Raw genomic sequence first — 13,674 nt, forward strand, 5'->3', positions numbered from 1 at the left:
CAAGATATCTGAAATATCTTTATTACTAACTTCAGGTCTTAAATGTGGCGTTAGGCAACATAGAATCGATTGCTTTTTTGGGGTGCTATCTGAGCCTGAACTATGGACAAGTCAGATATTGTTGATATTACCTTCTTATTTCAGAAGTCCACTGAGATACTGAGAACTGCACGGCACCTGGCTGCTAGCAACCAAGCCTGTCATTCACCCTCTGGAACCCTACGCACATCCATGCATCTTTTGTTTTAAAATTGAATAAATACGTTTGTCATTCCTTGTTTTCTTATTCACTTCCATATGAAATGATGATAAAATATTAATAATAATAATAGAGGGTTAGGGGTAAAATTGTAAAGATATTATTGTTTGAGCACTTTCAAATTAAATCTGCTAAAACTGATCTGTAAGCATTGTGTTTGGGATTGATGATTTCTCCAGTAACAGAGGATGTCGTAAATCGAAAGGATTAAAAGTTTTGTTAATATGCCCAGTATTTTGTAAATAATTGAGAGCATTTTAAGAATACATCTACAGGATTTCCAACAGCCCACATTTATAAATACAATTTGTATGAATTTACGATATTGCTTTTTTAAAAATCTGTCCTACATTTTTTATAGTGAGACGGGTTTTTTAATATCTATTTATAAATTAGTTCATCCTCCCAGATAAAATTTTCTTAATTTAATATAAGTCCATATTCTAAGGGTTTTGGTTTGCTAGAGAAAATTGTTTCAAATTTCACAACCTTCTCATCAGACGAACGCTTCAATTTTAAATTAAAACGGAAATATAAGAGATCTTGACACACTTTTGAAATGGGAACAATGAAATTTGCTCCTCCACCCAAAACTTAGAACTGCATATTCTGATATGTTTGAAAATGTCTCATTAAAATCATAATTAAAATAAATTGATCCTTTGATATAAAGAAATGGACTCGCCCCACCTGTCACCCCTCAAATCGAATGGACTTGTCCCACCTGTCACCCCTCAGATGAAATGGACTCGCCCCACCTGTCACCCCTCAGATGGAATGGACTCGCCCCACCTGTCACCCCTAAGATGAAATGGACTCGTCCCACCTGTCACCCCTAAGATGAAATGGACTCGCCCCACCTGTCACCCCTCAGATGGAATGGACTCGCCCCACCTGTCACCCCTAAGATGGAATGGACTCGTCCCACCTGTCACCCCTCAGATGGAATGGACTCGCCCCACCTGTCACCCCTCATATGGAATGGACTCGCCCCACCTGTCACCCCTCAGATGGAATGGACTCGCCCCACCTGTCACCCCTCAGATGAAATGGACTCGCTCCACCTGTCACCCCTAAGATGAAATGGACTCGCCCCACCTGTCACCCCTCATATGGAATGGACTCGTCCCACCTGTCACCCCTCAAATCGAATGGACTCGACCCACTTGAAAACTTTCAATGCATGTCAGTGGTGGGTGGAAGGGTATCACGTGATTTTCGGGAGCCAATGAAAAAAGCAGGAATTTTACACTCAGTTATAGGTAAACAAAATGGCACGTTCGACGCACCGGGGAGGATCGTTTATTTAGGAGGCATGCACATAAATTTGGTGGGTATTTTAAAAGCATTTTACTATTTACAACGATCAGTACCATCTCAACTTAACTCATGTGAAGTGATTTTCAAGTGTTTGGTCTGTTTATGTTTTTATGACAATTTAAACTAGGCATAGCTTCATATGTAGTTTGACAATTGTAAACTGAAGTTTTCACACCACAAGCCTTCTTTCAAGTGAAATATCTCGAAAAGCACTCGGACGATTTTTTTCCAACTTTTCAGTAATGTTGCTCATTTATTTGTCGACAAAAAGTGCCGATGGCACCCGATGGCACCCCTGGATCTTTGGAGTTATAGACGGTATAATCCTTCATACCCAATTACGACCATTTTTGTAGGAATGCGTCTTTATAATGTTAAACTCCCTCATTAAAAAGCATATATCTGAAAAAGTAAACGGTAGATTTTTTTCCAAATCTTAATCTGACGTTTTTCGTGTACCTTTTTACATAATATGTAGCCTGCAACTGACAGCACCCCTGGGTCTTGGGATATATAGACAATGCAGTGCCATGGCAAATTACGGCCATTTTTGTTTGAGTGAATTTTGGATCACGCAGACCCCGTCTTTCAAATCGAATATCTGAAAAAGCAATCGGACAATTATTTTCAAAATTGTCTGAAATGTTGCTTAGATATTGGTTAGCAAAAAGAGCCTATGGCACCCAATGGCACCCCAGGATCTTGAGAATTATAGGCTGTATATAGTGCATGCCAAAGTACTGTTTTGGTTATCCCACAGCCAGCATTTATAACAACAGCATAATTGCACTTGTATATCACTTACATGCTTGTCTGTATTTTAAAGCATAATGTGCAATCTGATCACTATACAAGCACATTCCTACAACTGTTGAAGGGCTAGTCATGGTATTAGTCAGTTACAACTACTTGTCATTCACTGTGTATGATATACAAGAGCCTATTATATCTCAACTGTAGCTCCATATAATAGCACTCTTTTATGCCACATACAGTAATTGGCTCAAGTACATATCAAATAAACATTTTTTTTTTAAATACTGATGATAAGTCTCATATCTTTTTCAGCATGGACTACAATTTTTATTTTTGAAATGCTGTGCACTATAAAGGTGAGAAGTAATTCATCGGAATACCATAGTTGTAAACTTGTGACTTATGTTTCCATTGCTCATCTATTTCGTTAACATTGACAAAAACATGTTCTGTGTTTGTTTTGCCTAAACTTTCATTTTAATCTTACTATCATAAAAATTGAAATCATATTTAAGTATAATGGTAACAGGTTACCTAAAAAGTTGAAGCCTTATCCAGTTAAATAATAATAATATCAAATATAAAACATTTACGGCTTTTTAATTTCAGGGAATGGAAACAGCTTATAACCTCATAATGGGATACCGCCTATGGATTGTAGCTGAAATTAGAGACTTGAGATAACAGGAATGATGTTTGTTATTTCCAAAATCTGTGCCTTCATGGAGTGTGACATTGTAATAAACATGATTGCTTTTGAATTACTCAGTCATCAAATGTTAAATTAGTAGTTTGTCACAATATCAAATATTGTATTATCTGCATAGAGAATTCCCCTCATCTTTTGTAAGTTAAGTTTTGATTAATTAAGTAAAGTGAGTAGTAAGTCTCATGAACTTGGAGAAAATTAAATACTGCAGATCTTGGAAAAACTTCGTTTATTGTGATTTCTGTCAGATATGAGGATTTGTAAATGTTGATAATACATTACATTTTCTGTCTCTTATTATATGCATTTACCATGATTTCTCACTCTGAGTAATGTACGCATCTGGCAAACTAACTTGAAATTCAAGGCATATTTTATAGTTAAAAAAAAAGTGATATTAAAATCTGACCAAGACGAATTTAAAGTAATCTGAATTCTATCAGGATTTCAGTCTTGCCTGTGCTATGTATGTATTTGTAGGTTGTCACCCTTTTAAATCATTTAAAAAGTATTATTATATTATTTCAATATTTTGTGAATATTTAAATGAGTTATAAAATTTATAAGAAAAATGTAAGAAATAAAATATACTGTTAATTATGTTTTTATGAAATATGTGAAATAAAAAGTTTATAATCATATCAAAGTTCTTCCATTTGTTTATGATAATTTTGTCATTTTACATTTTCTTTGCCTTAAACTTTGGTCAAGCTTACTTTCCACAAAAAAAAAAAAAAAAAAAAAAAAAAAAAAAAAAAAAAAAAAAAAAAAAAAAACTTTGTCACATGCCCTTTCTTATAGTTATCTGAATTATCAACTTGTCATAATTTACTATTTTAATTTCTAGAGTTAATTATTATTCTTATTCAAACAAGAAATTATCAATTATACACAGAAAAATTAAAGTCAATAACAAATCAACACTGCCAGCAAATTTTAGTCTGCCCAAGCTACAGTCACTACAGGTATATAGGATAGTAGGCCTACACACTGACAGAGATTTGATACCTATGCCACGGTGACATTTTACAACTCTACTCGTCGGTTTGTTGATCATAAATTGCACATTTTTTCAAGTGTTTCATTATTAGTTTGTAGCATCCATATTTATATTTATATACATCTAATACATAATGAAACAAAGTCGGCGTAACGTTACGCAAATGCCCCAATAAACAATGCATCGCACACAGTTGCGCCAACGCTTTACTGGACGAAGACGCAGGAAGACGTCGCCGGGAGCTCACTTTCGATGTTCACTCTTCGACGGCAAAACGTCAAATGACTGACGTGCGTGCGCATCTTTTGACGTATCACGTGATACCCTTCCAACCACCACTGAATGCAGGTCGTCTTCTTACAGGGTCTAGCTATCCAGTGACCAACCAGGAGCATAGCTTGCACTGCGATGCGCGACTTTTTCTTATGCAAATTACAACTGGTACAGTGCATGGCACATTTGAGGAGTTGCTGTGGAAATTGGTCTCAAAGAACGGCGAAATTATGGAATATTATTTTACTATTTAGACAATGCTATTACCCGCGTAGACCTATTTGTCACCATACATAATATTTTTCTAGGACAACTAGTTTATATTAAATCAAAAACTAAAAATAGCAATGAAGATAGGTATAACAAGTAAATGATGATGCTCATACATTCAGGGAGTAGCTTTGCGTAGGATGAAATATATTGTATTGTACGCCCCCCTGGCTGTCGATTGTAAGTAATAGACATAAACTGGCCCGCTCGAAGATTCTGCGGGTCCGTGGTCAAAGTTAAATAAAAATAACCATGATTAAGGGAAGTTATTGAAGTTATCAATTTAAGATTTTAGAGATACTAATAAATTTACCTTTTTTTAACACTGGTCGTATTCACAAAAGATCGTAAACATTACAGAGAGAAGGAAAAGTACCCAAGAGAAGGGAGGGGGGGGGGGGGGGTGTGAAGGAGCGCAATGTGAAACAAATTAATATTATGTTCTTATTTATCTATTCAATTTCATAAATAATTTGTAAACTCTTCACTCTTGATTCAAATAAATAAAAAGCAACAATTAAAACTTGTAGTACTTGCCACAGAAGCCAAACTGAAGTAAAACATTTGAAATAGCAAAAAAAGAGGAAGACAAGTAAAAAAAATTAAATTCCCAAATTTTTAGAAACTAATAATCTTTCTTCGACAGTATCCTTAACATAACCGTCTTTTGTGTTTTCAGATCGCCATCTACCGTGTTTCTTAAACAGTCTGTCTTTAGTCCCTGCATTAGAATCCAGCATATGAAATCAAACAAACGGAAATTATTCGGAGATCCTTCAAAGTGACTTCAGAACTCATAAAATTAGTAACCAATTGAGAAATGTGCTTAGCAGTTACAGGTTCCTTTTTTGTTACTCTATGGTCTTTCCGTCTCTGAGATGCTTCCTTCACTGCAATAACGAATTTTGACTCGCAATTTCGGATTTTTCTTACAGTTGGCTGTACCATGAAACCATTTTAAAGTGTAAAAAGATGTCTAAACCGCAGCAGAATAATTACAAGTTTGTGACAAATTTTGAAGATAAAAAGCAACAATCGAGTCTTTCGCTGTAAAGAAAGAGGTCACACCGATCGTATTACACCGTTCAAGCCATTTTTGGAAGCCGTAAGAATATTTTCTCACTGTGTTGTCTGCTCTTGACTTCAAAATGACATCTGGTAATGAATCTGCTAAAGCCTTCAAACTTTTATTGCTTGTAACCTCCACGTCTTGGAGGATAGCATTATCAAGAAAACATGAAAAAGGAAAAAAAAGAAAATTTTTGAAAACAAAACTCTAGCAATCGTTCCCATAATCTATGTTCATCCTGGACAATAATCATGTCCATGTTAACTGTCATTGATCAATGATTGTGATCCTAATGGCCATTTCTTCCATTCCTTCCTTCAATGTTGCAGAACTCCATTACAGCATGTTGTATCGATAACCCATTGGTAACTAGAGCGCAGACCTCCGCCAAGGCAGCGATTTTTTATTATTATTGATTTTTGATTGATTATTGATCCGGATCACCACCAAAAAATAATCATCTCTTCCTTGGCCCACTTCGTACAGTTCCTGAAAAATTCATCAAAATCGGTCTAAGAAATACATAAACAAAGCCATCTCCATTATATCAATGATCCAGTGATCGTCTGTTTATCTCTCCTTCGAAGAAAGTGAGTTTTAAATTCTATAAACAGATGACCAATTATTCATCTACTTTAAATCCCTTTAAATATGAAAAACTTATTCGTATTCAAAACAAATGGTCCCAAACCGGGTTTTCTGGCATCTGAATAGACCGTTTTTAACTTACTAGGCAAGCTTTGTACACGTAGACTTTTCTCATTAAAAAAAAAAAAAGAAAACTAAATTGTCTTTCCAAAAATTAATTCTTTAATGCAAGACATTCGTCTTTAATATTAATATTAAAATCCCAATGCTTCCTCTAGTTATTTATCTAGATACATTTCCAATCAATGGAGACATAATAATAAAACAGAAATAATTTTACCTGTAACCCTCGCCAATTTTATAGCTGTTATATACGGTAAATCTGAAACCAATTCGTCTAAAAGACACAGAGTATTACTAGTATATTGTAGAAAGCCTTCTTTCGGGAATAAACAATCCCCTTACTTCCATGTCCCAAATAATCCCCAACCATTCCAATTTGTTGACTGGTTCTAATTTACTTTTTTCGGCGTTTAAAACAAAATCTGCTTTAAACAGATCCATTTTAATTTTTTTAGAATGTAGTTTTAAATGTAATATATTTTTCTAGAGAATTTTCAGACACAATACCGTCATCTAAATAAACAACAATGGGGATTCCATTTTTCTCCAATACCCAACTAAACGTCTAAGTATTTTAGTAAAAATAAACGGTGCTGAAGAAAGGCCAAACGAAAGTACCAAAAAAAAAAAAAAAAAAAAAAGAATTCTTTCCGTTGATTTAAAAAAGTTTGAGATGCCGGAGCAATATCTAAATGGTGAATAAATAAATAAACACAACACTAAACTGCAGAATTATCTCAACAAATATTATCTGTGGTCTTGCTCACATTCCCAAAAGTGAGAGTGTAATATGCCTTTGGTCCATGCAACCAGATCTCTTGTCCTCCTTGTCTGTTCAGCCTAAAATATAAAATTGCAAGACAGCTATTTAATTCTTAATGCATAACTCTATTAAAAAGGAAAATGTCCATGATGGAAAAAACTCATTTATTTTTTCTACCTGAAGATATGGAAAATGGTGCAATAGTTTGTGTTGTTCTCATGCATATCTACTCACAGTGATTATCTTCTTTCCAAGATTTTTGCCCCATGCCAAATGTCCCACGAATGTTTTATCCCAATTCATTTTTTTTTCTGAAATAAGAAAAATTTAGCTAAATATATATAGAGAGATATAACAAAAAAATAGCAAGAATTGCAACTAAATAATCACATACATGTAGATACATTTCACATACTAAATTTGCTTTCTAATTATTATAGTAAGACCTAAACAGCACTTTGTACTTAAGTGTGCAACAAGGGCATCTTTGACCACTTCTGTTGCACTGATTCCTTTTTTTTTTCAGGAAATCCATAGCCCTGACAAACCCTTCCTTCTCCATTACAGAGCTACTCAGCTTGGTTTCTTTCTTCCTTACAACTTCTGCTTCCAACACATCCCCTGTTTCATAGTCAACAATAATGCTCGCGCAATATTGTGCACTATGTCCTGGGCTGTCCATTCTGCCATCAACTATGAATAAATGGGATATATCGAAACACGGACATCATAAATATGTGGTGCGACAATTCCTAAAACAACACTTGGTGGGATTTAGGACACATTCCTATAGACACCACAGGTCTACATTGATCGACCAGACTTGGCATGGATTTTCACTGCTATCAGCTGAATAGGTAACCCCCCCCCCTCTAAGAAATAAAATTGTTCATGTTCCTTTTGTTGATATATATATATATATATATATATATATATATATATATATATATATATATATATATATAATTTCCAAAGGAATAGAGGGTAATAAGTCATACTCAAATTATATTTTAGGATGCCAACCCATGTTATTTTTCATCTTACTCCTCAAAGTGTGTCTTGCCTTTAAATGTAAAGCTCTATGTTATTTAATGAAAGACAATATAAGTTCCATCTGTTTAGAGATGTATGTCGGTCTGCTTTATAGCAATTAAGTCCCTGCTGTGGTTTAGGCCTACTGGTCACAACCAGAACATCAGAACCACTGCTTCCATCCACCGCTTCTACTTGTGGACATGAGTACACTTGATATAGAAACAAAACACGCATTAAGTTAAAATTTTAGATTAATCCATTTAATCCATAAAGTTTAAATAACACATTTGCAATAAAGTTTTTGATTAAGTTTTTTATCAAAATTAAAATAGATTATTGTAATAATGTTATTAAAGTATGTGCCCTTTTTCAAATGCAAAGAATGCAAAGCAACCCTTATATATACATGTACCTGTATATAAATATGTTTGATAAGATCTATTGGAGATATTTAAGCACATTTAAAAGACACTCACTCAGAAACAGAGTTTTCAATATCGCTTAATTTGGGATCAGGAATGGACTTAGCAGTGGTCCTCACCCTCGCCTGAACAAAGAAGCTCAAACAAATCAAGAACAAATCAATATCCGAATAACGACGGTGATATGGCACTGCTGGCGCATATTAATTTCGTGATCTGTAAACACAGGGAATCAGCAGTTGTAAACATTATCTTATAGTATATTTTGAACAAGCGGTCTGTACAGGGAGGGGGGGGGGCGGGGTCGGCCCGCCCCCTTAAAATATTCCTGGATCCGCCCCTGGATCCGCCACATGGTACCTATCTGTATCTTAAAAAAAAAAAAAAAAAACTGCTGGTATATGATAGACGGGAAGAGGGAGCGCATGGGAAATGGCGGTGTAGGCCGGATCTAAAGCCTTCCACAGTTTCAGCAGTAACTTGTTGGTCACTTCGTTCATTCCACTCGGAGACTGTTCTGGTAAAGAAAGAGTTTCAAACTGGTGTGTCGCAGTGTGATTCTTGCACTTAAGAGTTTGTTTTAAATCCTAATATTAGTACATAAATGTAATTTATTCTAAAATGTGAGGCCTAATAATAAGGAGCTACGGGCAAATCTCTTCAACAATCAGTTTCTTTTTCAAACTGATTGTTTGACACATCATGATAACAACGGAAACCACCAAACTTCAATTAAGATAATTAATTGTATTTATGTAGCAAATGGTTTGTTTTAGTGGTGGTATTAACTTTTTGGTAATACATCAACGTTTTGTTTATAGGAAATTAGTCTGGTTAGTTAGTAGTAGGTAGTAGGATGGTAGTTTGGGTCTTGTGTCTGCACATTTTTACCTTAAGTACAGTAGTTGACCAAGGCAAGGTGATAACAGATGTCCCGGGTTAAGGAATTTCTTAGCTGCTGTGTATCTAGGCACACACATTTGCACCCCCACCTTTAATAATTACATATTTCTTTATAGTTACCCGCACGAAAATGCAGTAGTATCGAAGTAGCAAAGCGGCGGGAGCATATTTGCAGAATAGCCTACTGCAATTCTACTCCAAAAAGTACATAGGTTTGTACAGAGAGGAGCATAAATGCATAATTTTTTAAATTCCCATGACAAAACACCCCGGTGACTCCCTTCGCCACATAAGTTTTCATGTAATTATTAAACAGAGCAAAAAATCTCCCTATTTCTGTAGAATTATAAATTTTATAAAAGATGTTTTTGGGACTAATTCTATCGAGCTGCATTCAGTGAGAAGTCATTCAGCTTTGTAGCTGCGGAGATATTGACGGCCGCACTAAAAAAAAACCTGCAAAACTGCATGAACAGAATATTTTGGTGAAACATTTCCTATTCTCATAGACAGCAGACTCACTGACGTAACTCCCAATGCCACAAAACTTAAGTGTCAAAAAGTTACTTTTCACACCGGCAGTACTGTAATTGAACATATCCATTCTCTTGTTTGTAAACAAACCACTGCACTGCTCACAGTCGTAAGCTCCCTCCGCCAGATGTCCGAAACTGTACAGCACTGAGCCAGGTCTCGACCAAAAATAAGAAGCAATTTAGGCCCCAATCTGCTACTTGACACCAAATTAACCACTAGGAACACACAAAAAATGTCAAGAAAAAAACTAGAAACAATCACTAATTTTTCACCCAGAACTTCATTCGTCTATAATAGTCCGTGATTGGCCAGGTAGGGATGAAAATTTGTTTTCTTCATTATAGTGTCAGGTAGGTGTGTTCGGTCATTTGTAGTAAGAATAAAGTGCTGGAAGAGTGGTGGTGTCAACATTAAGGAAGAAATAGAGCAAAAACTCTGTCTCCCCCCCCCCCCCCCCCCCCCTTCTCAGATTCTGTTCTCAGAGCTTATTTTTGGATAATCTTTAAAGCTAGAATTGGGGGCCTTGATGAAGTGACCCGGGCGCGTTTCCACATTTTTTATGAATGACAGGTGTGGTAGATTGATTTTCGTCACTTTTTGGAAAAATCAGAGACGGGTCGATTTTTGGTGATTTTGAGTGATTTTCAACAGTGCCGGCACTGTGAGATTTCTTCAATTTTGGCCAGGTAGGGATGAAAATTTTTTTTCTTCATTGTAGTGTCAGGTAGGTGTGTTCGGTCATTTGTAGTAAGAATAAAGTGCTGGAAGAGTGGTGGTGTCGATTTTTGGTGATTTTGAGTGATTTTCAACAGTGCCGGCACTGTGAGATTTCTTCAATTTTGGCCAGGTAGGGATGAAAATTTTTTTTCTTCATTGTAGTGTCAGGTAGGTGTGTTCGGTCATTTGTAGTAAGAATAAAGTGCTGGAAGAGTGGTGGTGTCAACATTAAGGAAGAAATAGAGCAAAAACTCTGTCTCCCCCCCCCCCCCCCCCCTCTCAGATTCTGTTCTCAGAGCTTATTTTTGGATCATCTTTAAAGATAGAATTGGGGGCCTTGATGAAGTGACCCGGGCGCGTTTCCACATTTTTTATGAATGACAGGTGTGGTAGATTGATTTTCGTCACTTTTTGGAAAAATCGGAGACGGGTCGATTTTTGGTGATTTTGAGTGATTTTGAACAGTGCCGGCACTGTGAGATTTCTTCAATTTTGGCCAGGTAGGGATGAAAATTTTTTTTCTTCATTATAGTGTCAGGTAGGTGTTTTCAGTCATTTGTAGTAAGAATAAAGTGCTGGAAGAGTGGTGATGTCAACATTAAGGAAGGAATAGAGCAAAAACTCTGTCTCCCCCCCCCCCCCTCTCAGATTCTGTTCTCAGAGCTTATTTTTGGATAATCTTTAAAGCTAGAATTGGGGGCCTTGATGAAGTGACCCGGGCGCGTTTCCACATTTTTTATGAATGACAGGTGTGGTAGATTGATTTTCGTCACTTTTTGGAAAAATCGGAGACGGGTCGATTTTTGGTGATTTTGAGTGATTTTGATCAGTGCCAGCACTGTGAGATTTCTTCAATTTTGGCCAGGTAGGGATGAAAAATTTTTTTCTTCGTTATAGTGTCAGGTAGGTGTGTTCGGTCATTTGTAGTAAGAATAAAGTGCTGGAAGAGTGGTGGTGTCAACATTAAGGAAGAAATAGAGCAAAAACTCTGTCTCCCCCCCCCCCCCTTCTCAGATTCTGTTCTCAGAGCTTATTTTTGGATAATCTTTAAAGCTAGAATTGGGGGCCTTGATGAAGTGACCCGGGCGCATTTCCACATTTTTTATGAATGACAGGTGTGGTAGATTGATTTTCGTCACTTTTTGGAAAAATCAGAGACGGGTCGATTTTTGGTGATTTTGAGTGATTTTCAACAGTGCCGGCACTGTGAGATTTCTTCAATTTTGGCCAGGTAGGGATGAAAATTTTTTTTCTTCATTGTAGTGTCAGGTAGGTGTGTTCGGTCATTTGTAGTAAGAATAAAGTGCTGGAAGAGTGGTGGTGTCGATTTTTGGTGATTTTGAGTGATTTTCAACAGTGCCGGCACTGTGAGATTTCTTCAATTTTGGCCAGGTAGGGATGAAAATTTTTTTTCTTCATTGTAGTGTCAGGTAGGTGTGTTCGGTCATTTGTAGTAAGAATAAAGTGCTGGAAGAGTGGTGGTGTCAACATTAAGGAAGAAATAGAGCAAAAACTCTGTCTCCCCCCCCCCCCCCCCCCCTCTCAGATTCTGTTCTCAGAGCTTATTTTTGGATCATCTTTAAAGATAGAATTGGGGGCCTTGATGAAGTGACCCGGGCGCGTTTCCACATTTTTTATGAATGACAGGTGTGGTAGATTGATTTTCGTCACTTTTTGGAAAAATCGGAGACGGGTCGATTTTTGGTGATTTTGAGTGATTTTGAACAGTGCCGGCACTGTGAGATTTCTTCAATTTTGGCCAGGTAGGGATGAAAATTTTTTTTCTTCATTATAGTGTCAGGTAGGTGTGTTCAGTCATTTGTAGTAAGAATAAAGTGCTGGAAGAGTGGTGATGTCAACATTAAGGAAGGAATAGAGCAAAAACTCTGTCTCCCCCCCCCTCTCAGATTCTGTTCTCAGAGCTTATTTTTGGATAATCTTTAAAGCTAGAATTGGGGGCCTTGATGAAGTGACCCGGGCGCGTTTCCACATTTTTTATGAATGACAGGTGTGGTAGATTGATTTTCGTCACTTTTTGGAAAAATCGGAGACGGGTCGATTTTTGGTGATTTTGAGTGATTTTGATCAGTGCCAGCACTGTGAGATTTCTTCAATTTTGGCCAGGTAGGGATGAAAAATTTTTTTCTTCGTTATAGTGTCAGGTAGGTGTGTTCGGTCATTTGTAGTAAGAATAAAGTGCTGGAAGAGTGGTGGTGTCATCATTAAGGAAGAAATAGAGCAAAAACTGTGTCTCCCCCCCCCCCCCCCCCCTCTCAGATTCTGTTCTCAGAGCTCATTTTTGGATCATCTTTAAAGCTAGAATTGGGGGCCTTGATGAAGTGACACGGGCGCATTTCCACATTTTTTATGAATGACAGGTGTGGTAGATTGATTTTCGTCACTTTTTGGAAAAATCTGAGACGGGTCGATTTTTGGTGATTTTGAGTGATTTTGATCAGTGCCGGCACTGTGAGATTTCTTCAATTTTGGCCAGGTAGGGATGAAAAATTTTTTTCTTCGTTATAGTGTCAGGTAGGTGTGTTCGGTCATTTGTAGTAAGAATAAAGTGCTGGAAGAGTGGTGGTGTCATCATTAAGGAAGAAATAGAGCAAAAACTGTGTCTCCCCCCCCCCCCCCCCCTCTCAGATTCTGTTCTCAGAGCTCATTTTTGGATCATCTTTAAAGCTAGAATTGGGGGCCTTGATGAAGTGACCCGGGCGCGTTTCCACATTTTTTATGAATGACAGGTGTGGTAGATTGATTTTCGTCACTTTTTGGAAAAATCTGAGACGGGTCGATTTTTGGTGATTTTGAGTGATTTTGATCAGTGCCGGCACTGTGAGATTTCTTCAATTTTGGCCAGGTAGGGATGAAAAATTTTTTTCTTCGTTATAGTGTCAGGTAGGTGTGTTCGGTCATTTGTAGTAAGA

General features: G+C 36.8%; 1 long non-coding RNA gene across 1 annotated transcript; it reads left to right on the forward strand.

Annotated features, from left to right (window-relative positions):
- The first annotated feature begins 1,357 nt into the window (after nt 1–1,357).
- Nucleotides 1,358–4,135, forward strand: LOC147764332 (uncharacterized). The gene is made up of 3 exons (XR_015332248.1): nt 1,358–1,589; nt 1,820–1,897; nt 2,648–4,135. It is a non-coding gene; the product is annotated as an uncharacterized LOC147764332 (long non-coding RNA).
- The last annotated feature ends 9,539 nt before the right edge of the window (nt 4,136–13,674 follow it).

This window comes from Lingula anatina, chromosome 1 (assembly GCF_051362555.1).
Source record: "Lingula anatina isolate TDL-2025a chromosome 1, LinAna3.0, whole genome shotgun sequence".
Classification (NCBI taxonomy): domain Eukaryota; kingdom Metazoa; phylum Brachiopoda; class Lingulata; order Lingulida; family Lingulidae; genus Lingula; species Lingula anatina.